The sequence below is a fragment of the Zingiber officinale genome, chromosome 8B, assembly GCF_018446385.1.
Source record: "Zingiber officinale cultivar Zhangliang chromosome 8B, Zo_v1.1, whole genome shotgun sequence".
Taxonomy (NCBI): domain Eukaryota; kingdom Viridiplantae; phylum Streptophyta; class Magnoliopsida; order Zingiberales; family Zingiberaceae; genus Zingiber; species Zingiber officinale.
In genome coordinates, this window is record NC_056001.1 from 3,538,689 (window position 1) to 3,564,413 (window position 25,725).

Below are 25,725 nucleotides of genomic sequence, written 5' to 3' on the forward strand. Positions count from 1 at the left end.
AGAAGAAGAAGAAGGAGAGGAAGCTAGCATATCTTGGAGCTTGGTTGATGTTTTGATTTTCTTCCTTGGTGAAGCTTCCTTGTTGTGGCCGAACCTAGCTAGGAGGAGAAGAAGGTGGTTGGTGGTTTCTCATCTTGGTAGATCGTTGCCCACACAACGTCCGAGGTTAGAAGAGGAATACGGTAGAAGATCAAGAGGTCTTTCTAGAAGGTATAACTAGTAGTTTTTCCTTTTCCGCATCATACTAGTTATTTATGGAAATAATACCAAATACAAGAGGCTTACGATTCTAGAATTTCGAATATGGTTTTTCGAAGTTGTGTTCTTTTGTTTCTTTCTTTTCCTTGTGATTTGATTGTTCTCTTTGGTTAACCTAAAGTTATTTTAGGAAATTAAATATTAGCTTTCTATTAAAGGTTTTGTCTAGTCGGTGGTGGTTGCTCCCATATCCAAGAAGGCCATGTGCCTCGCCACGTCAGTACTGGGAACCTTTTATGGAAATTAATATTTAATGGAATTAATAACTTAAGGAGACTTGGGTCGAACGTGTTAAGTTCCGCAGGAGATCCAAGTCAAAACCTAAAAGAACAAATAGATTAAGTTTTGGATCAAACGTGTTAAGTTCCGCAGGCGATCCAAAATTTAATTTAAAAGAACACATGGTAGCTAGGAAAAGGTTCAGACCTTTGTACAAAATTTTTGTACAGTGGAACCTCTAGGCTTTCCGAGTAGCAACCAACAGGGCTCACCCGAACCCAATTCCCGGTCTTCTCCTCGAGCAGCCTTCCGTCCCGGCTTAACGTCCCTCGAACGCCGTGCACGCTCTTCACGCCCACCGGAGTACTCTTCCGCAGCTCTCTCGTCCTTCGGACGCACCGAGCCCGTCGGCTCCCTTCCCGTGCCGTCCTTCTCGCTAGCTGCGTCTTCCGCTCGACTTCTTGTGTTCCTAAGCTCCTGCACACTCAGACACAGGGATCAAACACAGCAGGACCTAACCAACTTGGTTGATCACATCAAAACTACCACGGGGTCCAACAATCTCCCCCTTTTTGATGTGCATCAACCCAAGTTCAAGTTAGGGTTAAAAATAGACATAAACAGTAATTTTAAAGAAAAATTACTAAACTAACAAGTTAAGAATAATTTTTGCAATTAGTAAAATTACAACACTTTTTGTAAAAAAAAATTAATTTAAGTTTTCTCTAACTCCCCCTAAACTTTTTCTCTAACTCCCCCTAAACTTGTACTTTTCTCTCCCCCTTTGATCACAACAAAAATGAGGTCTTAAAAATTTTCAAGTAAGATTGAAGTTTTTGAAAATTTTCTAAGGTAAAAATGAATTTTGAAAAAATTGCTAAGTTAAAATGAATTTTCCAAAAAAAAAATCTAAGTAAAAAAAAATCCTAAGTAAATGTTCAAATGTTCCCAACAAAAATTTCTAAGAAATTTTTGTTTATTTTAACAAATATTTGCTAAACTTTCAAAGCATTATTTAATTCTTGATTAATGTTTTTTCAGAAAGTTAATTAAACATTTTCTTTCAATATTTTAACTTCCAGGTCGTGGCAAGGCACTAGACCTTCTTGGTTATTGGAGCAACAACCACTTCCTTAGACAAAACTTTCATAAAGAATTTCAATGTTTAATTTTCTCACTGTAAGCTTTTAATTTTTGAAAAATTAATTAAGCACAGATTTTGGAACCCAATAGAGGTTCCTTCCTACAGGATTATTCAGAAATCTAGGGGGTACATAGTTTCTTGGTATTTTCCTAAGTTGACCTTGATGCTTCCTTATATACCAATTTAATTTACCATAAAGTTTTAATTTTGAATTTGGAAATTGATTTAAGCATGCAGCAGATTTCAGTTTTTCAATTTCTAATTTTAATCTATCATTTTCTGATTTTACACTATCATACATTTCAAGTGGACATGTTTTTGCTAATTTCATTTTTAATTCTTTATTTTCTTTTCCTACTTCGAATAAGTCTTTAGAAAGCGATTTAATAAATCGAAATGACTGAGACGGGGTTAGATTGCGTACCTTACTTACCTGATCTGGTGACGCTCCCCCTTCACTGCTGCTTTCTTCTTTTGATGTTCCTCCCCCTTCATCGATGCTCATCTCTGAGCTTGAGTCTTCTTCCGGTTGATGGTTTGCCAATAGCGCTAACCCTGAGAATTCTTCGATGTCCGACTCAGAGGTTGACGAATCTAGCCAGGTAGCCTTCAGATTCTTGTGCTTGGAGGGTTCTGGTTTCTTGTATTTTGGTTTTTCCTTTTCTTTCTCCTTTCTCTTCAATTTTGGGCAGTCCTCCTTGATGTGCCCTTCTTCGTTGCAGTTGTAGCAACGAACCGTCCTCTTCTTTCGATGATGCCTCTGCGATTTAAATTTATTAGAACTGAAAAACTTATTGAAGCGTCTTACCAGTAGTGCCGCTTCGGATTCGTCGACTGAGACTTTGGAGTCAGAACCGTTTACTTTTGCCTTTAGAGCTATGTTCTGACTGGTCTTCTCTACTCCATTTGGCTCTGAAACTCGAGATTCGTGAAGTTCAAAAGTCGAAAATAATTGTTCTAACGTACTTACCTCGAGGTCCTTAGAGATGTAGTATGCATCTACTAAGGAGGCCCATTCTGGAGTTCTCGGGAAGACATTGAGCGCGTATCGGATAGAATCCCGGTTGGTTACCTCTTCTCCAAGGTTCGTTAGTTGCGTTAGCAGCTCCTTGATTCTCGCTTGGAGTTGTTCTACCTTCTCGCCTTGGTTCATCCGGAGGTTCGTTAACTGGTTCCGGAGGATGTAGCGCTTCGCTAGCTTCGCTTCGGAAGTACCTTCGTGAAGCTCCAAGAATTTCTCCCAGAGATCTTTCGCTGAGTCGTAGCTTCCAATCCGATTTACCTCCTGCGGCGGTAGAACGCTGAGTAGGTGGAACTCAGCATTTCCGTTGGCGACGAAATCTGCTTGCTCCTTTTTCGTCCAGGTATTTTCCTCCTTATCTTTCGGAACTGCATAGTCATATTTCATTATTAAAAGAATGTCAAATTCGGTTTTAAAAAATACCTCCATTTTGCGCTTCCATGTGGCGAAGTCTCCGTCGAACTTCGGGGGATGGATGTTCGCTCCGGCCATCATCTTGATCGTAGTGCTTCAGTTGGCGGTTAGTCCTTCTGAGGCGATCAGGCTCTGATACCACTTGTTGGTGCAGCGAAGACCGGCAAGAGGGGGGTGAATTACTGAAAACAAAAATGAAACTACCCTCCTCGGATTTCAACTCAGAATAAATGCAGTAGTAAAATAATAAAGACAGAAAATAAAAGCAGAAACAGAAGTTTAACCTGGTTACAACCAAGAGGGTTGTTAATCCAGGGCAGTGAAAAGCGCACTAAGAAAATTCTCCTTCTCTGAAGACGGAGAATCCTTTTACACTCTAATTGCTTAGAACTACTGCTAGGAATTGCTTATGGATTGATTGCTTGAGTTGTTATTGAATTCCTAGCTCCAGGAGCCTTTATATAGCTCCTGGAAAGTCTATCCCGAGGTCCAAGGCGCCTCCAACAAGGTTCAAGGCGCCTCCAGCTCGGTCAGCGGATAAAACTTTATCCGTAGCATAAAAGGTCAAATTTGACCTGTTGAAGGTGCCTTCAACAAGGTTGAAGGCGCCTTCATGATGGAGGCGCCTCCAAGCCTGCTGGAGGCGCCTCCAAGCTGGCAGCACAGTTTCCAGCTTGGTTTTTCCAGCTTCAGACGCTTCGTTCTTTTGGGTGATTGCGGCTAACCGGAATAGGGCTCACCCGAACCCAATTCCCGGCCTTCTCATCGGGCAGCCTTCCATCCCGGCTTAACGTCCCTCGAACGCCGCACATGCTCTTCACGCCCACCGGAGTACTCTTCCGCAGCTCTCTCGTCCTTCGGACGCACCGAGCCCGTCGGCTCCCTTCTCGTGCCGTCCTTCTCGCTAGCCGCGTCTTCCGCTCGACTTCTTGTGTTCCTAAGCTCCTGCACACTCAGACACAGGGATCAAACACAGCAGGACCTAACCAACTTGGTTGATCACATCAAAACTATCACGGGGTCCAACAGGTACTTCGTTAAGCCAGCTACCTCCGACATGGTCAAACTTGATTTTGAGTACCCGAATAATCTCTCAATTAGTAACTTCCACTTGAACATTACTTTGAGAATAAGCCACAAAAGTGAAAGACAATCTTACACCCCTAGAATTGTTGCTCATTATCTGAAACAAGTTTATGGGTGATTCTGAATCGGCAAAGGATATTCTACCCCAACAACTTGATGATTGCTTATTCAGTGATTCTCGCCAAAGTCTTAGCCTCAGCCTCCACCTACTTGGAAAACTAATTCACGGCTACAAACATGAATTTTTTCTAAGCAGGAGCAGTTGAAAATTGGCTCACAATATCCATTCTCCATTGATTAAAGGGATAAGAAACCATAGATGTCTTTAAAGGTTCAATCAGATGATAAGGAATGTTCTGATGCTTTTGATATTGTTCACTTTGGGCCTAAGCCCTCATAGTTTTATTTTTGGACTCTACCCAAAAGACTTCATAAAATTAAAATATTTTTTCCTTATAAATCTATGTGTTTTTTCCATATATTTTCAATGTAAGACTTAGCTGATATTTAAGAAATCCTAGGGGTAAATTATAAAAATGTCAAAAAATGATATTCCTTGAAAATATTTTATTAATTGAGTAGGTAAAAATTTATTTTAAATTTCAAAATTTTTGTTAGTCTATTAGATTTTCTTGATTATTTGTTAGAAAAATAAATGCTTTAATTAATTTTTAGTTTTATATTTGTATATGATAGAACATCATGTTTTATGGTAGAATTGAAATTTTCAGAATTTTGTATTTTTTTACAATTTTTAATGAATTGTTTATTAAAAATTAAATTTATTAATTAGAAAATTTTCAGAGATAACTTTTTAAAAAATCTGTTTTTTTTTTTTTTTTACAAATAACCGTTACATTTGGCATGTCAAAAAAATTATTCAAAGTTTTTACAAAAGGCAATTTTAAACATTTTTCTAATGAAAATATCCATATAAAAACTAGTTTTCCTATAAGGAAAATAGTTTTTTCATGAAAATAATTTTTTTAGGGACAAATTAATCTTTTCTCACCTGGATAAAAATTTTCACAATGTTTGAAAAATTAAGAATATTTTTTATTTTTTATTGGAAAACTAATGCATGTAAATTCAAAAAATATGTTTCTTTTAGTTTATTACTTTATTTCATGGAAAACTAAACTAGCAGTTTTATTAAGGGATTTTCTACCCCATAAATTTTATCAATTATCCATCATCTATTTACCTTTTTCTCTAAATTTATTAAACTCCCTTATATTTGATGTGATCAAGAAGGAGAAAAACATGGGTTAAATATTTAAAAGGAGATTGCAAAATTTTGTATGCTTTCTTGATTAATTATAAAATTTTATTCTTAATGTAAAATCTATTTTACTTACATTTTAACTTAAAATTATTTTATACCTTAACTTAATTTAGGTTAATTCACATCAAAAGAAAGGGATTGTTGGCGTCCCACGTGGAGTGAGTCATGGTTTCGATGTGAAAGTCAACAAGTTTAAGTTAGGCCTTGCATGGTATTGTTATATTAGCGATCCCCTCACGACTGCCTCATACCATTGAGAGAGAGTACAGCATGAACCCAAATTGACAAGTGCATTAGTGGGGGTCCGCAGAGGTGATGAAAATCCCTACTGAGTTTTCACACCGCACCCCCCACATAAATTAGGCCTTGCAGATTTGATGTTTGTGTGTAAGTGTGTTGGGACTTAGGAAAACACACGGACTCGAGCAGAAGACGTAGCGAGCGAGAAGAATAGTACTGAAAGCGAGTCAACAACAAGGAGCTGCAGAAGAGTACTCTGGTGGAGCGAGAAGCAAACGTAAGGCGCATTCAAGGGATGAGAAGCTGGGAGAAAGTTTGCTCGAAAAAGAAGGCAGGAGTTGGGTTTGGATGAACTCAACTCCGGAAGGTCAAACCATCACCCAGATGTGTAAATAAGAAAATGTCCAACTTATAAATTAACCATTTCAGGCGCCTCCGATTGACCGAAGGCGCCCTGATGATCAGAAGACCCAAGGCCCCTCAGTTGATTCCAGGCACCTCGGATGATGGAGCCAAGGTGCCGCATGCAGAGAGGAGCCGTTGTCGTTGATGACAACTACGGGACTTGAGGTGCCTCCGATTACTTGACGTGCTTCCGAAGAGTTAGAGTCATTGTCGTGGGGATAATCAACAGAGACTACGTTAGCCGACTCAAGGCACCTCAGATGAACTGAGGTGCCTCCAATGCTGCTAGATCAGCCTGAAGCCCAATGCAATGGAGATAAACGTTAGCTAATTGGAGGCACCCCTAGTCATATGAGGCTCCCCAGATATGTCATGTTAGTAAAGAGTCATTTCGAGCACAATGACTATAAATATGCCCTGATGCTTGAGGTTTAAAATACACACTTGTCCTTAACCTCTGTAATTCGTTTTTCAAGTTTGTACTCTCAACTGTATAAGGAGTTTCTCCGCCTTCGACCTTTGTCAAAGAAGGAGCTTTATTAGTGTGTTTTCCACAGTTTTGGATTAGTAATCCAAAGGTTGTAACTGTTGGTGCAATATCCCTCAGGTCAAGGCTGACTTGGTTGACCAAGCTTGAGTCTTGGTTTGAGTTTCGATGTTTGACAATGCAGTTGTTCATTTGGGGAGATTGTTTGGTGCAATTCCCCTCTGATCAGGATCTGATCAGGTTGGTTGAAGAAGAGTCAAGTAGGTCAAGGTTGACCGGATACTTGACTGGGAAGTCCTAACTGGGATGTTAGGCAGTAAGGAAATCCTAGTGAGTGAAGCTAGGTGACTTGACTGGGAAGTCCTAATTAGGATGTTAGGCAGTAAGGAAATCCTGGTGAGTGAAGCCAGGTGAAAGACCTGGTGAGTGAAGCTAGGCAGAAGGAAAGACCTAGTGAGTGAAGCTAGGTGAAAGTCCTGGTGAGTGAAGCCAGACAGAGGAAAGTCCTAGTGAGTGAAGCTAGGCAGTTGGAAGTCCTAGTGAGTGAAGCCAGGCAGATGAGAAGTCCTGGTGAGTGAAGCCAGGCACAGGGAAAATCCAGATGGATCAAGGCTGATCGGACATCTGGTGTTGGGAAGTCCAAGTAGGTCAAAGGATTGACTGAATGCTTGGCACTGGGAAATCCAGATGGGTCAAGATTGATCAGATATCTGGTGAAAGTCCAAGTAGGTCAAAGGCATTGACCGGATACTTGGCATGATGAAGAAAAGTCCAAGTAGGTCAAGGGAGTGGTCGGATACTTGGCATAATGAAGAAAAGTGCAAGTGGGTCAAAGGGATTGACCGGACACTTGGTGAGGGAGTCCTAGTAGGTCAAGGGTGACCGGATGCTAGGCATGATGAACCAACAGGTCATGGATTGACCGGATGTTGGTTTGGGGGCTTTGGGACTTGGTTTTGGACAAAAACCAGCAGCTGGATCGATCAGCCGATCGATTGGCTGGAGCCAAATCGATCGTCCGATCGATTGGCTGGAGCCAAATCGATCGTCCGATCGATTGGGGTGTCCCCGCGAGAAGCCTTCGTCCCGATCAATCAGTGGATCGATCGGGAGGCAATCGCGAGCGCACAGTAACCTGCTGGATCGATCAGTCGAACGATCCAGAGGTCCCAATCGATCAGTGGATCGATTGGGAAGCTGCGACTTGTCACGGTAAGCCCTGAATCGATCCGTTGATCGATCCAGGCATTTTTCGAGAGCACAGAGGCGCTCTGGATCGATTAGTGGATCGATCCAAAGCCTCCCCGATCGATTGGGAGCAATCCAATCGATCGGGATCCGACCGTTGGCGTTGTATTTAGCTGTAGGCGCTCGATTCCTTCAGGACATACAATGAGTGATTACACGATTCATCACCAGCAACTCCACAGCGCTCTCCAAGCTCCAGATCGCCAGTTCTTGAAGATTCTTGGAGGCTCTTCCAAGTCAAGAGGCGGATCGAAAGCAAGAAGAAGAAGTTAGGGTTAGGGTTTTTATTGTACATCTTGTAAGCTTTTGCTTATCTTGTATTTCTCTTTCTTCTTCTTGTATTGAGAGTGTTGTAGGGCTTCTCCGTCTTTGGTAGTTACCATAAAGGAGTGTCATTCATAGTAGAGGGTGCGTGAGTAGGTGTGGATCCTTGGACTAGTCACCTCTTGTGAGGTGGATACCAAGTAAACCATCCTTGTTAGCGTTGTGTGAGTTTGTTTCTTGTATATTTCCGCTGCACATCTTTGAAGAAACAAGCAACAACGAGCAGCGAGCACGCGACGAGCTATTCACCCCCCCTCTAGCTACTTTTCAGTCCCAACAAGTGGTATCAGAGCGAGGTCGCTCTTCACCGGAGTCATCGCCGGAAGGGGCAAACAAAACAAGCAAAGCTAGAGGGTGAAGAAGTTGGAGCAAATTTATCAAAGTCAAAGAATTCAAGAAGCTCAACTTCAAGATGCAATTCCAAGATGGACTTGGATTTGACACAAGGGTGGCTCCACCGTACACATCTACAAGCTTCGATCGTTGGAAATCAAGGATCGAAAACTTATTAATGGTGGAGATAGAGCAATGGTTTGCTCTTATGGAAGGATTCGAAGCTCCAAAGAACTCCAAGGGAAAAGTCCTCAAGAAAAATAAATGGAGCAAAGAGCAGATTCAAAGGAGCGAGACAAATGATAAAGTGACCAAGCTGTTGATCAACTTATTCCCTAGCCACATTTTGGCTCAAATTGGAGAGTTCAAGGATGCCAAGGAGCTATGGAGCAAATTGGCATCAATTCATGAGATCCCCTCCACTGTACCGAATCAAGAGGAATCCAAAGAGGGCGACTCTTTGGAGCAAGACCAAGAGGAGGACTCCGAAGTTGAGAGATGCTCAACTTCCGAAGAAGAAGTCCAAGAAGAAGCTTCATCTTCGAGGGAATGAAATGAAGGGAACAAGGAGGGAGTATACTCCTTATTCCATGTACAAGATGATGAAGCCTCCACCTCTAGGATGAGGGGGAGCAATCTTCATTGACACCGGATCAAGAGCAAGAAGAATCTTCAACATCCGGGTCAAGAAAAGAAGTGGAGGAAGAAGCTTCCACCTCCACAAATCAAGATAAATCTAATGGAGGAGCATCATTATCAGATCAAGAGGAAGCCTCTACCTCCGGATCCAAAGGAGAAAGTGCCACCCCTACACAAGAAGGTATAAATAGTTCAATTAATAATAAAAATCATATTATATGTTTTGAGTGTAGGAAGAATGGGCACTACAAGAGCAAGTGTCCCAACTTGGCCAAGAAGAAGGGCCAAGTGGCACCCAAGGGCAAGGAGAAGCCCAATGAGACCATCCCCGGAACAAAAAGAAGCAAGGAGCACATTGTGTGCTTTTTGTGCAATAAAAAGGGACATTACCGGAGTCAATGTCCCAAGAGGAAGAAGGTGGTCAAGGCTCAAGGAGGAAGCTCAATTCAAGGGGGAGCCTCCTAGGTGAAAAGAAAGGTAACTTTTATTGAGCCTATCCCTTTAAATTATGGTAAAAAGCATGCTAGTACTAACCTATATCATTTTAATGCTATTTACCATGAAAATAAGAGGCATGATAAAATTAAAGAAAATCATGTAGCTTATCATGCTAAGACCTCTCAACCTAGGTTTAGAAAGGTAGATAGGAACTTAGGCAAGATCCCTAAGGATTCTAGGTATGTGCCTAAGAAGAAGAAAAATCAAAGTTTTAGTAAAAAACCCAAGGTTGAAGAATTATGGAAGGAAAATCAAGTCTTGAGGTCAAAACTTGATAAATTAGAGAGGACGCTTAGAAAAATCACAAATATCACACAAGGAAACCTAGGTCTAGAAGTATCAAAGTTATCCAATGGTCATAAGGGTTTGGGATACAAACCTAAAATCAAGAAGGATGTAATTTCTTACCATAAGGTTCCATATAACTATGGAACTAACCCTAGGCCTAGTGGGCAAGCCAAAAATACTAGGGAAGTCATCCCTAAGAGTATTTTTGTAACAAATGTGACTAAGACTTCTAAGAAGTCTAAGAAAGTCACTAAGAAGGTCACAAGAGAAGAAATCCCTAGGGTTGACCTAGAAAATGTGACTAAGGCTTCTAAGAAGTCAAACAAGGTCACTAGGAAGGTATCTAGGGAAGTTATCCCTAGTGAATACCTAGAGCATCCAAGGAGCACCAATAGGGTTTGGGTTCCTAGGAGCATTTTCTCTACCCCATAGATGGGTTAGAGAGTGTCAACTCTAAGAAGAAGGGTAGTTAACCCAACTTTGAAGAAATTGACACTCAAGTAGCATTTTCAAGGTTATTATTAACCTTTGAAAATGAAATGGATTTATGATTTACTCTTTGAAAGAGTAAAATGTGCAAAATTTGAGAAGTATTGATTTTATTTTAAAATGGCACAATTTGGGAAAATCTAAGAAATACCAAGTTGGGATTTTGGTATTTTCTTAGTGTTACTCTTGTGAAAGAACAAAATCTGCCAACATTTGAGGAATAAGTTTAAATTTCAATTGGCATAAGTTAATCAAGAGAACTACAAATGCAAATTTAGGTTTTGGCATATTCTTGGAGCGTTTAGAGGGCAATCTAGGTTTAATCTGTAATTTAGCTAAGGTTTAAGGACACCTAGATAGGTAATCTAGGTATTTTATTTATGCTAAACCTTGTCATGATTGTTTGCCTATGATATGCCATGACATCATACTTATTTATTTGTATCTTGCATTCATGACTTATTATGAAAATACAAAAATACCATGTCATGCATTCATACATCATGTCGTTATAGGAATCTTTCCTTTGAAAGCTATTTCATTTTGATGTATGTCATAACATATCATGCATTATTTTAATTCCTTAAAATTAAGGACAAATGGCATGTATCAACTTGTATCAACAAGTGGTCTTTGTAACAAGTCGTACAAATTCACTAACAAGTGGTACAAGTGTATCAACAAGTGACATCCTAGGTGGATGTTCAATATCCACAAAATGCCTAGGTAGATATGCATGATCCCTAGATTAGGGCAAAACCAAACTTTTACATCTCACAAAGACCTATAGGATGACTTGTATGTGTTTTGTGCACAATAGATACAAGTGAGATGTTAGGATGATGAACAAAACTCAACATGCTGATTTAGTGCATTTCCTTGAGTTTTAAATTCATCAAAACACGTAGTTATGTGTTTTCCCATCATTAGGAAAGCTAATGTACAAGTCATGTGCATTAAGCCCAAGGAACATGGTGGGATATTGGTTTTGAAAATGTTTTTAAAATGCTTTTGGAAAACCTTGGTGAAGGCTATCTTTTGATAGTAATCATCATTGAATAGTTAGACACAAACTTGAAGAAAACACTAAAGCTTTTGCAAGTTTTTGAGTTTGTGTCCATCTTTGAAAATATGATGTATTTTCATAGAAAACTATTTTTCCATAATAAAGTATACCCTAAATAATGTCTACACAAATTTTCACGATTTTTGGAATTTTATAGAATTTTCTAGGGGTTTCTGAAGTTGACTGAAATGAAATTTCAGCAGCTATCAGACCTCAATCGATCACCCGATCGATTGAAGGGTCTCAATCGATCGGGCGATCGATTGAGAACAGGCTTCTCGCGAACAGAAGCCATCTGAATCGATCCACCGATCGATCCAGCCCTCCTGAATCGATCAGTGGATCGATTCAGCATGGTCCGATCGATTGGAACCCAACTCCAATCGATCCAAGATGCTGATTTTGGCTGGTAAAGCCTGATTTCAGCATTTTTGAACCATGGTTAGTCTAGGTAACCATTCCAAACCCTCAAAATACATTTGTATACATAAAAAGGGTGTTTTCATGTTGAAAACAAGGATGGATTGGTTAAGAAAGACGAAATTGAAGTTTAAGTGAGGTTTGCTTCAAATATTGAATATTTGAACCTCAAAACTTCTAAATTTGGGTTCCTAAAGGTTTAGGGATTCTAAGTCATTGTTGGTGCAATGACAGAAGTTACCACCATATCTTTAGGGGGAGAGACTCTTTAAAGACATGAAAACTATTTTTTTCATGAACCTTGGAAGGTGGTTAACTTTCTTTTCAGAACATGCTCAAGGTTGAGCGTTTGAACTTTAATGGGGAGTGGATATCCTCATTGTTCAAGTAGTTTAAGTTATAAATGTTCAAGGTTGGGCATTTGACTACATTAATGGAAGAATGTAGGGTTAAGGATAATGAAGGGTATGGGACTTTCATTATCGTGTTGATCACAACGAGTGAAGTTGTGAACAACGATGAGCAACTCTTCAGGGGGAGAGTCTCAAAAATGGAGAGTTTTTCAACAAGTGAATTTGTTGATGTGTGCCCAGAGATGGGGCATTTGTTGATGTGTGTCAAGAGGGGGAGAATGAAGGGTTTAAGTTAGGACTTCATTACCTAGAGGGAGTTTGCCCTCTTAGGAGGAGAATGATGGGTTTAACTTATGTCTTCATTACCTAGAGGCATGAAGGAGGTTGAGGCTATGGGATTAGCCTAACTTAAATGTGGTATTGTCAAACATCAAAAAGGGGGAGATTGTTGGTGCAATATCCCTCAGGTCAAGGCTGACTTGGTTGACCAAGCTTGAGTCTTGGTTTGGGTTTCGATGTTTGACAATGCAGTTGTTCATTTAGGGAGATTGTTTGGTGCAATTCCCCTCTGATCAGGATCTGATCAGGTTGGTTGAAGAAGAGTCAAGTAGGTCAAGGTTGACCGGATACTTGACTGGGAAGTCCTAACTGGGATGTTAGGCAGTAAGGAAATCCTAGTGAGTGAAGCTAGGTGACTTGACTGGGAAGTCCTAACTGGGATATTAGGCAATAAGGAAATCCTGGTGAGTGAAGTCAGGTGAAAGACCTGGTGAGTGAAGCCAGGCAGAAGGAAAGACCTAGTGAGTGAAGCTAGGTGAAAGTCCTGGTGAGTGAAGCCAGGCAGAGGAAAGTCCTAGTGAGTGAAGCTAGGCAGTTGGAAGTCCTGGTGAGTGAAGCCAGGCAGATGAGAAGTCCTGGTGAGTGAAGCCAGGCACAGGGAAAATCCAGATGGATCAAGGCTGATCGGACATCTGGTGTTGGGAAGTCCAAGTAGGTCAAAGGATTGACTGGATGCTTGGCACTGGGAAATCCAGATGGGTCAAGGTTGATCAGACATCTGGTGAAAGTCCAAGTAGGTCAAAGGGATTGACCGGATACTTGGCATGATGAAGAAAAGTCCAAGTAGGTCAAGGGAGTGACCGGATACTTGGCATAATGAAGAAAAGTGCAAGTGGGTCAAAGGGATTGACCGGACACTTGGTGAGGGAGTCCTAGCAGGTCAAGGGTGACCGGATGCTAGGCATGATGAACCAACAGGTCATGGATTGACCGGATGTTGGTTTGGGAGCTTTGAGACTTGGTTTTGGGCAAAAACCAGCAGCTGGATCGATCAGCCGATCGATTGGCTGGAGCCAAATCGATCGTCCGATCGATTGGGGTGTCCCCGCGAGAAGCCTTCATCCCGATCGATCAGTGGATCGATCGGGAGGCAATCGCGAGCCCACAGTAGCCTGCTGGATCGATCAGTCGATCGATCCAGAGGTCCCAATCAATCAGTGGATCGATTGGGAAGCTGCGACTTGTCGCGGTAAGCCCTGGATTGATCCGTTGATCGATCCAGGCATTTTCCGAGAGCACAGAGGTGCTCTGGATCGATCCAAAGCCTCCCCGATCGATTGGGAGCAATCTAATCGATCGGGATCCGACCGTTGGCGTCGTATTTAGCTGCAGACGCTCGATTCCTTCAGGACATACAACGAGTGCTTACACAATTCATCACCAGCAACTCCACAGCGCTCTCCAAGCTCCAGATCGCCAGTTCTTGAAGATTCTTGGAGGCTCTTCCAAGTCAAGAGACGGATCGAAAGCAAGAAGAAGAAGTTAGGGTTAGAGTTTTTATTGTACATCTTGTTAGCTTTTGCTTATCTTGTATTTCCCTTTCTTCTTCTTGTATTGAGAGTGTTGTAGAGCTTCTCCGCCTTTGGTAGTTACCATAAAGGAGTGTCATTCATAGTGGAGGGTGCGTGAGTAGGTGTGGATCCTTGGACTAGTCACCTCTTGTGAGGTGGATACCAAGTAAACCATCCTTGTTAGCGTTGTGTGAGTTTGTTTCTTGTATATTTCCGCTGCACATCTTTGAAGAAACAAGCAACAACGAGCACGCGACGAGCTATTCACCCTCTAGCTACTTTTCGGTCCCAACAGTAACTAAGTAATTCCTTTGCCTCTTATTTCATCTATGTTATTTTTTATTTAATTAATTAGCGTGTCCTTGCAAAAGTAAGCTAGCAAGAGAAATTGAAATTTTAGTTTGCAAATTCAACTTGAACCCCCTCCAGTCGACCACCTGATCCAACATATCCTGTAAACCCAAATTGAGCCGTAGCCATGGGTTGAAGTTCTCCTTAGTCGATCTGCAACTGGTCAAATGTCTTCTTAAAAATGATATTAATAGAACTACCTATATCCACAAAAGTTCTGTACACGTTGTAATTGGCGATGATGGACTTGATGACCAAGGCATCGTCATGAGTGACTTCTATTCCCTCAAGATCTTGAAGTCTAAAGCTGATCTAGGGGCCCTCTGCTTGCACCCAATGTGAGCCGATGATAACCGTCATTTTGTTACATTTTTTAGGCTTCTATATTCATGTTTTTTCATCTTCTCATGTGTTAAATATGTGTTTATATTGTTTTTCAAGAGTTATATTTATTTTTGGACTTAATTACAAATTATTTCATATTTTTGATATTTGATACTAATGTTTAAATTTATTCTTTGTAGGTATCAAAGGAACATGGATTCATGCCGGATTAATCCAAATTGGGCTTGATTTTGAGATTAATTGGAAAGATCAAGCTCTGAAGCAATCTAGGTCGTCCATCTAAGATTCAAAGTGATCCAAGTCATCCGTTAAAACTCTAATGTAATGTAATGTAATCTGGATTACAAAAGATAATAAAATTTAATAATTTAGATTATAAGACCAACAATATGTAATCCAATTACATTCCAATTTCCAAGTTCAATGTTTAACTAAAATTTAAATGACAAATATACCTTTAGTTTATTTCTTGCACTAACTGATCACCAATGTCTATGTCTATGCCGCTGTCGTTGACCGCCTGCCGCAACCGCCAGCCACTGCTGCCTCGGGGTGTCGGTGGCACGGCTTGGGTGCCGATACCGCCGCTGCCAATAGAGGTCGCGGGATATTTTTATCATTTTATAATAATATGAATTACATTCCTTATAAAAAAATAATGGACATCAAACAAAAGAATGCAATCAAGTTTGTAATCAAAGATTACATGCATAGTATACAACTCTTTTAACAAACGTAGTAATGTAATATTAATTACTTTACATTACATTACAAATTTTATTACATTACAAGCTTGATTAAAATACCCGTAACCAAGCACAGTCTTAGATTCAAGCATTAATTTGAAGTTGTTTATTCCTTTTAATTTCTTGTAGTTTGATTGGTTAATTCCACCTGTTTTCATGCATGCTGTCATTCATATTTTGATTTGTTTAGTTAATGTTGTGGTAGTTAGAATCCTTATTTGTTCTTGTAATGCAGAAGTTAGGCTTAGGTTTAAATTGTTCTTTGCAAACCATGAATTAGATTGCAAACATAGAGTATTTTTTAGTACATTTCACTTTATGTTCTTGCTTATTTCCTTGCATTCCTCAATTAGATTAGGTTAGTTTCATCTACATCGTCAATAGCTTTAGAATTTCAAACCCAACCCCCAACACAATAATAACTCAATCCTAATATTAGAATTCACTGTCTACATTCCTTGTGAGAGACAATTCAGGTCATTCCCTATGCTATTTATTGTAGTGGGGGTTTTAGTACTTTATTATTTGATACCCATTTCATAAAAAAAAATTGGGTTTATCAAATTGGCGTTGTTGCCGAGAGACTATAGCGGTGTTTGATTATCTAGGGATTGTTCTTTATTGTGAAATTAAAAAAATTGTTTGATGTCTTACATCTCTTGTTTCAATGTGCTTCATATTACATATTTCCTATGTCTTTGATCTTGTTTGCTAGTATTTCAGGTAAGACTAGTAACTCTCTCTTGTGTGCAACATAGATCATGATAACAAAACTCTTAAAGAACTTTGGACATCAGATTTGACTTATTAACCTTTTTGTGCCCAGTATTCGAATTTAGATATAGACTTTGAGTTGAGATATGGAATCATACAATCACTTCCAAAATTTTATGATTTTTTATGACAATCCTAATAGGCATCTGCAAGAATTTCATGAAGTATGCACAACCATGACACCGTATGGTATATCAGTAGAAGACATCAAGGTTCAAGTATTTCTATTTTCACTGGCAGATTGTAGCAAAGGATTGATTGTATTGTGTTCCCCTTGGTTCTATCAGTAGCTGGCATGATGTAAAGAAATTATTTTTGTTGAGGTTCTTTCCTGCTTTCAAGGTTGTAGCGGTTCGAAAGAGTATTTGCAGTATTCAACAATTTGCGGGAGAGACATTGCATGAATATTGGGAGAGATTTAAGGAACTTTGCTCCAGTTGTCCCCAACATTAGATTAGTGAGCGATTACTTATCCAGTATTTCTATGATGGATTATTGTCGATGGATATGTACATAGTGGATATAACTAGTAGAGGCACCTTGATTGACAAGACTCCTGATGAAGCTAGAGAATTAATAGAAAACATGGCCCTCAGTTCTAATCAATTTGAAAGTAAGAAAATCAGGTATGGAGACACATAACAGCAAAGCGCTCACCCTTTTCCAGTATATCAGACTCCACTTAGATTCCAGGATGACTCAATGCCTATTTGGCAATAGCTATTCCAACAGGGAGATGTGTTTGAGGAAATGGATTATAGAGTTAGTGATAGTATTGTCTTAATTGTGTTGCTCTTAGGACTCCTCTATCTCTTTGTATTGTGATGGTGTAATTGTTGATGATGATGCATGTAAAACCCAAGATGAAAAGATTGTTAATACAGATGATGTTGATGATGAAATTCCTGATGAAATAGATGATATTCTAGTTATTGATGAAAATTTTGTAAAATTACTTGATCTGCAGTTAGAGTTCCTTCCTGATCACTTGAGGGGTGTATACTTAGAGGAGCAGCATGAAGAAATCATTGAATGGACACTAGCACCTGAGTTTGTAAAATAAATTGATGAGTCAATTACCACAGGAGTGATGGATAGCTGGAAACCTCCAAACTGAGCACTCCTAGTTGAGCTGATGTGGGATGGATTCTACTATGATGCCTCAAGGCATTGGACGAACCTCAAGCCATTTTCACCACGACAGAAAAGGAGCTTTCAAAACTTACTTTTGATTTTGATTTATTTAGATCTTATCTACTTAATTCTAACATAGTGATTTTCTCTGATCATGTAGCTCCACAATTGAAGGGGAGCCTTGGCGCAATGGTAAAGTTATTGCCATGTGACCAAAAGGTCACGGGTTCGAATCTTGAAAACAGCCTCTTGCAAAAAGCAGGGTAAGGCTGTGTACAAATGGATTCTTCCCCAAAACCTCTCATGGCGGGAGCTTCGTGCACCGGGTTGCCCTTTTTTTTTTCATGTAGCTTCACAATTCATGCGACAGAGGGCCCTATTTCCAATTGTAATAATCAAGCCTCTGGAGTCGAGACTACAACTGAATCACCTCCAACTACTAGGACAAAGCTTCAAAGGGAATATGTTGGAAGGAGCAAGTATTTCACCTCCTGAGTGAACATTACTGCTAAACCGACTTCAACCACCCGGAAGGACTTTCAAGAAGATAATAATTGAGGAAGCAACACTTAATGATGATGACGACATGAAGAAGGCGCTCACCTCCACTAGGACCATCCCACTTCCAGCTTGGCACCTACTACGTAATCGCCTCCAACCGCCAGGAAATGAAGGGAGTCCACTCTTTATTTTTCTTTTTACCGCATACTTTCTTTACTTTCACACTTTGCTTTCATATATATATATATATATATATATATATTTCATATTTTGCACTTTGTTTGGTCTTTATAGCTGATAGTTTTAAATAAATTCTCCATGTGTTTCTTAGTAATACTTTGAGAATCATAAAAGTCTTTTAAGTTTAACCGTCAAGTTCTAAGTCATTGGATATGATGGATATGATTGAATACTCTACTTGCATGACATTGGTTAGTGTGATGATATATTCTATTTTGATTAATTGAGTTTGATTGTAAAAAATTGCCTAGAGAGGACCACCTCAAGCCTATACTTTATCTTCTTGTTATGTGATATGCACCTATGACAATTGAACTCTAGAACTTACTTTGCTTCTTTTTGAAATCATAATATAATTATCATGCATGAATATGATGAAGGATATTTCTTTCCTTATCCTTTGAATTCTTTTCTTTCCAAATTCTAGTTGAATAATCCACATGGTTCATTTTTTGTCTTCTATCATAATTGATTTTGCCCTATTTCCTTGAGAGTTTGGATAAATTCTTGATGAGTTAGATTACCCAAGATAGACAAAATCTCAAGTATGGGGGAATTGATGCATATGTGTTGGACCCCGTGGTTGTTTTGATGTGATCAACCAAGTTAGTTAGGTCATGTTTGTTGTTGATCCCTGTGTCTAAGTGTGCAGGAGCTTAGGAGCGCAGGAAGTCGAGCGGAAGACGCAGCTAGCGAGAAGGACGGCACGGGAGGGAGCCGACGGGCTCGATGCGCCCGAAGGACGAGAGAGCTGCGGAAGAGTACACCGATGGGTGAGAAGAACGTGCGCGACGTTCGAGGGACATAAAGCCGTGACGGAAGACTGCTCGAGGGAAATGTCGGAATTTGGGTTCGGGTGAGCCCTATTTTGGTTGGCCGAAATCACTCAAGCAAACGGAGCTTCGGAAGTCAAAGCAAAGGAGAAAGCGAGCTGGAAATGCAGCTCAAGGCGCCCTCATCAAGATTGGAGGCGCCTCCACCTTTGAGGTGCCTCAATCAAGCATTGGAGGCGCCTCAAACTTTTGAGACGCCTTCAAGCTTGTTCAAGGCGCCTCAGCCCGGGTCAACTCTACCGTTTGTGCGCGGATAGAACTTTATCCGCTTGACTTGGTTGGAGGCGCCTTGGACCGTGTTGGAGGCGCCTTGGACCTAAGATATAGGATTTCCAGGAACTATTTAAAGGCCCCTGGAGCTAGGAAATAATCATTCATTCAAGCATTCAATTCCTAGCAACTTGTGAACTCGTTTAGTGTGTAAAAAGGCTTCTCCGCCTACAGTGAAGGAGACATTCTAGTAGAGCTGTTCAACCGCCTTGCATTAACAACCGTCTTGGTTGTAACCAAGTTAATTTCTTGTCTCTTATTTTTTCTGCCTTTACTTTAATAGTTGCTATTTATTTTGAGTTGAAAATCTGAGGAGGGTATACTTTTATTTTGGCAGACAATTCACCCCCCTCTCTTGCCGGCCCCGCTGCACCAACAAGTGGTATCAGAACCCGATCGCCTCAGAAGGACAAACCGCCAACTGAAGCACAAAGATCGGGACGATGGTCGAAGCAAACATTCATCCCCCCCAAAGTTCGACGGAGACTTCACTACGTGGAAACGCAAAATGGAGGTATTTTTTAAGACCGAATTCGATATTCTTTTAATAATGAAATATGGATATACAGCGCCAAAAGACAAAGAAGAATGCAACTGGACGAAGAAGGAGCAGGTCGATTGCATAGCCAACGGAAAGGCGGAATTTCACCTGCTCAGTGTTTTGCCGCCCCAGGAGGTAAGTTGGATCAGATGCTACGACTCCGCCAATGACCTCTCGGATAAATTCCTGGAGCTCCACGAGGGCACCTCAGAAGTGAAGCTAGCAAGGCGCGACGTCCTCCGGACACAACTAACAAATCTCCGGATGAACAACGGCGAGAAGGTTGCGCAACTCCAAGCGAGGATCAAGGAGCTGATAACGCAACTGACAAATCTCGCCGAAACGGTAACAAACCGAGATTTCATCCGGTATGCACTAAACGCCTTTACAAGGACTCCAGAGTGGGCGTCCTTAGTAGATGCTTACTACATCTCTAAGGACTTTGAAATAAGTAGTTTAGAAAGTTTATTTTCTACCTTCGAACTTCACGAGTCTAGACTTGTAGAGCCTAAACAAGTAGAGAAGTCGAGCCTCAACATTGCCCTACAAGCCGAAAAGGACGATCCGGACTCCGAAGCGTCGATCGACGAAACCGAAGCAGCACTACTGGTAAGACGTTTCAATAAATTTCTTAAAACTAATAAATTTAAATCGCAGTCGAGGAAACATCAACACAACAGAAGGACGGTCCGATGCTACAACTGCAACGAGGAAGGGCACATCAAGGATAACTGCCCCAAGTTGAAGAAAAGGCACAAGAAGAATCCTCAAAAATTGACGTCCTCTACATGCAAGAGTCTAAAGGCCACTTGGGACGATTCTCCATCCTCCGAATCAAAAGTCGAAGCCTTCTCAGGATTAGCGCTGATGGCGAACCGCCAGCTAGATGAAGAGTCAAGTTCAGAAATGAGCATAGATGAAGGGGGAGGAACATCAGAAGAGGAAAGCTATGATGAAGGGGGAGCATCACAAAGTAAGGTAAGTAAGGTACGTGCTCTAAACCCTAAACAGTCGTTTCAATTTATTAAATCTCTTTCTAAAGACTTAGCTGAATCAAAAAAAGAAATTGCTAACTTAAATAAAATGTTAGATAGTTTGAAATCTGAAAATGATAAATTGAAAGTTTAAAATCTGATGCATGTTTAAACACTAATGTTGTTCAAAAATCAAAAAATAAAGTTTATGGAAAATTAAACTGGTATATAAGAAAGTATCAGGGACAACTTAGACGAATTCCAAGAAATTATATACCCCCTAAGTTCTTAAACAATCCTGTAGGAAGGAACCTATACTGGGTTTCAAAATCTTTGCTAGTTTAAATTATTTTTAAGTTAGGGCTTAAAGCGAGAAAATTAAACATTACAATTTCTTTATGAGGTTTTGTCTAAGGAAGTGGTTGTTGCTCCAATAACCAAAAAAGCCTAGTGCCTCGCCACGACCTGGAAACCAAAATATTGAAATAAAATGTTTAGTTAACTTTCTGGTAAAGCATTAAAATTGAAATTAAATAATGATTTATAAAGTATTTCTTTAAACATCTTTTTTTCAACAAAAATATTTCTTGCATAAAAATTTTTTTACTTAGGAAAATTCTCTATAATATTTTTTTTTTTGCCTAAGTTAAAAATTTCTTCTGATATTAGAACTAAATTAGAAATTTCTTTTTCTTGCCTAAGTTTTCACATAGAAAATTCTCAGAAATTTGTTTTACATGACTTAGGAATTTTTTTTCTCCCCGTTTTTGCTATGATCAAAGGGGGAGAGTTTAGGTAACAAGTTTAGGGGGAGTTAGGAAAATTAAATTTTCCTAATTTTTTTTCTAACTTATGCAAATTCTATTATTACAATTTATGTGCTTAAAATGTTAGTTTAGTAATTTTCTTAAAATTACTATTTGTTTGTTTTTACCCTAACTTGAACTTGGGTTGATGCACATCAAAAAGGGAGAGATTGTTGGACCCCGTGGTTGTTTTGATGTGATCAATCAAGTTAGTTAGGTCCTGTTTGTTGTTGATCCCTGTGTCTAAGTGTGCAGGAGCTTAGGAGCGCAGGAAGTCGAGCGGAAGACGCAGCTAGTGAGAAGGACGGCACGGGAGGGAGTCGACGGGCTCGGTGCGTCCGAAGGACGAGAGAGCTGCGGAAGAGTACACAGGTGGGCGAGAAGAACGTGCGCGACGTTCGAGGGACGTAAAGCCGGGACGGAAGACTGCTCGAGGAGAAGGCCGGAAATTGGGTTCGGGTGAGCCCTATTTCGGTTGGCCGAAATCACCCAAGCAAACGGAGCTTCGGAAGTCAAAGCAAAGGAGAAAGTGAGCGGGAAGTGCAGCTCAAGGCGCCCTCATCAAGATTGGAGGCGCCTCCACCTTTGAGGCGCCTCAATCAAGCATTGGAGGCGCCTCAAACCTTTGAGGCGCCTTCAAGCTTGTTCAAGGCACCTCAGCCAGGGTCAACTCAACTGTTTGTGCGCGGATAGAACTTTATCCGCTTGACTTGGTTAGAGGTGCCTTGGACCGTGTTGGAGGCACCTTAGACCTTCGAGATAGGATTTTCAGGAACTATTTAAAGGCCCCTGGAGCTAGGAAATAATCATTCATTCAAGCATTCAATTCCTAGCAACTTGTGAACTCGTTTAGTGTGTAAAAAGGCTTCTTTGCCTACAGTAAAGGAGACATTCTAGTAGAGTTGTTCAACCGCCTTGGATTAACAACCGTCTTGGTTGTAACCAAGTTAATTTCTTGTCTCTTATTTTTTCTGCCTTTACTTTAATAGTTGCTATTTATTTTGAGTTGAAAATCCGAGGAGGGTATATTTTTATTTTGGCAGGCAATTCACCTCCCTCTTGCTGGCCCCGCTGCACCAACAATATGTTGAGTCCATGAGGCTTCCTATTTCCAATTGGTTGGAAATTCTTAAATTGGGGAATTTTGTCGAATGTACTGATCACAATTCGGGAATAAAAGAGGCACAACTTGGTTGGGTTGTTTGAAGTAAACATCAGTTGGTTTGAATGAAATTATTCTTGAGTTATTAATAAAACAAATGCTGTTAAAACAGACCTCTCGGATCCTAAGGAAGATCAAGTGTTTTAACAATTTCGAAGGTTGCTGAAAATTCAGTTTCTCAGACTTTTAAGAACCTAGCTGTCCTTAAAAGGTTCCTGTGGATTCAACTGAGATGTAGATGCTTACAAATTTCTTCGAATTTGTTTTTGACACTTGATAAGTTAAAGAATGCATGAGCTGTGAATTCCTGATCATGTTGAATTAAGTTACTGAATTTTGTTGCTGAACTTGTCAAGCTGAATTCTGTTGTACGAGTTGTTCCTTGTTCTTGGTGTGCTGTAGCTGAGGAATCTGATCTGTGGCTTAATCTGAAGCTTTGGAAGCTGAGTTATTTAAGTGAATGGTGAATTTTTCTTGATTGGATTTTTGGAAGCACTAGAGGATGAGTTGAAAAAAAAATACAGGAGGTGAAAAACAGAAAACTGATCGGAAACTATAACTGTTGGAAATTGTTTTCAGCAGTTCTACGTTCAAGGGTGTTGGGAACAAGTAAGTTGTCTCATGATTCCTTAAGATTTAGTTGTTTGCTATCCAAAAAACAGGTGGTAATCATCTCAAGAGGCTATTCCTGTTGTCAAGAGAGAGAGAGAGAGAAAAACAGTGAGACAGTAATTCTGTACCCATTAGGATCCTGTTTAGAGCCAATTCCAGCTGTTGTTTCTGACCAAAAGTAGTTAGAATTCACCCTCTTATCCTTCTGTTGTCAAATGACACCTTCTCGCAAGCTGAATTCTTTATGATTAGAATTAAAGTTGCCCTGCAATCCCAATTCTGAAACCAGTCTTAATCTATAGAGTTCAGAAGCTAGCCTCAATTCTGATTAAAAAAAAAAAAAAATCTGAATATGGATTCTTGATCTGTAATGCAGAATGACTTTGATATTAAATCAGAATTTGTTATATGAATGGGAAAGAGTTAAAGGCATGCAAGAATTGATGACTGGCTCTTAGAGTTGCAAACATAGGTTCAAGTAAGTAGAAGCTGTCAAGAGAAGATAGACACTTTGCTAACTGAATTCTCTCCAAGATACTACAGCTGTCTACTCGAATACTACCTCAAGAGAAGCTCTAGTTTGTCCAGTAATGCATGCTTGGTGTTATCCTTGCCTCAATCATCTGGTGATTCAAATCCTAAAAAAAATAGTAACTTAGTAAGTGTTATTGCTGGAGAGAAATCTGTTTGTGTGCTAAATGGTTATGCGGTTCCTAACCAGCATTGCCTTGAATTCAATCTTTTGTTATTCCAGTGCTACTAAGCTGTAATCACCTGGGAATCAGAATTTTGAAACTAAAGTGAAGGTATTCTGTTGAGTTTAATTTCAGAGGTGACATTTCAGGAAGATGAATGCATGAATTGGAAGCTACTGTTAGTGTTTATAAATCTCGTTTCGGTTCCCTACCTATGTGAAGTGGATGCAACTCTCAAGAGGTTTAGGAAACAAGTGCCAGCTGTTGGATAGACTTACACAGAAAAAAAAAAAAAAACAGAACAGAAGGAAAAAAAAACTGCAGATCAGTTCCTGGAACTAATGTATCAAATTGTAAGATAGCGTGCCAAGTTTCTTATGGAACTCCCTGATAAGTGAAAAACTCAAACGAAGCTTTTGTTTACTCAGTAACAAGTGGAATCCTTCTCTTTCCAAGTCACCAATGATTCAGAATTCAGAATAAGGATCTGAATTTCAAAGAGTCATTTCCTTGGATCAGAATTTTGAAATTGTTTCTGAAAGTAATCTCCTGAATTCAGAAAGAGACCAAGAGAATTGTCCCAAATTCCATCTGCCAATTCTAATTCCTTTTTCTGAACAGCAACTACTTCAACTGAGGCTCTTGTCAATTCATTGTAAAGATGAATTAAAATCTTCTCCTCTACAAAACTCTTCATAATTTAAGCCTGAAACTTCTGAAGGGTTGATTCCTTGAACAAGAATTCTGGAATGGGAAGAATAAAAGTTGCAGCTGAATGCAATGGCAGTTTTTGGCAAATACAATTTCAATTGAAGCTCTTTTAAATTCATTACTAATTGGGCCCAAAATTCTGATTATGAAAGATATCAGAATTTGAAGTTCTGAATCTGAAGATTTGGCTAAAAAAAAATTGGAGCTGGTCTATTCCTAATTTTTAGCATTTGCTTGCTACATCTGTCTGAGATTTGAAGAAAACAGAGAATGATTGGTTGTGAATTCTGAAATTTCCAGCCTCATTTTAGTGCTGGAATCAATACCAAGATGATATTAAATACTGAAAAGTTGTGAATTACCAGAATCAGATTTCTGAAACTCAGAAATTCTGAAATCTGGAGAAGATGGTTACTGCAGAAGCTAGGAAATGCAGAAATGGAATGGTTATTTCAGAACTTCAAGATATTTCAGCACTTGGTTCGTTGCCAATTGGTTTCTTTCCTTCTCCCAATTGAAGCTCAACTTTCTCATAGCTCAAGGCCAGCAACTTCCTTAGCTTTGATTTCTAAATCCAAATTCTAAAACTGAATTCAGAAATTTGGCAAGGAGAGTAACAAGAAGGGGGGATAGCTTGCCAAATTCTTTGAGTAACTATCAAATTGAAGAAGAGCTTAACTAGATCTCTTGTTCTATCATTTACAAATGGTGTTCATCTCTTTTAACATCAAATTGTCCAATACTCTCATTTTCTTATTTCCTTCATTGATTTCTTTTCTCTTACCCATTTTAATTGTTTCACTTAGTTCTTTTTTACTCTATTTCAATTCTTAATAAATCCTTTTAATTCATATATGTTATGTATTGATAGTGGTGGAGAATTAGAAAATAAACAAGCCTACAGTAGTGAAATGTTATGAGTGACATTGAGTGAACTCCATTTTTTCATTTATGATTATGAGA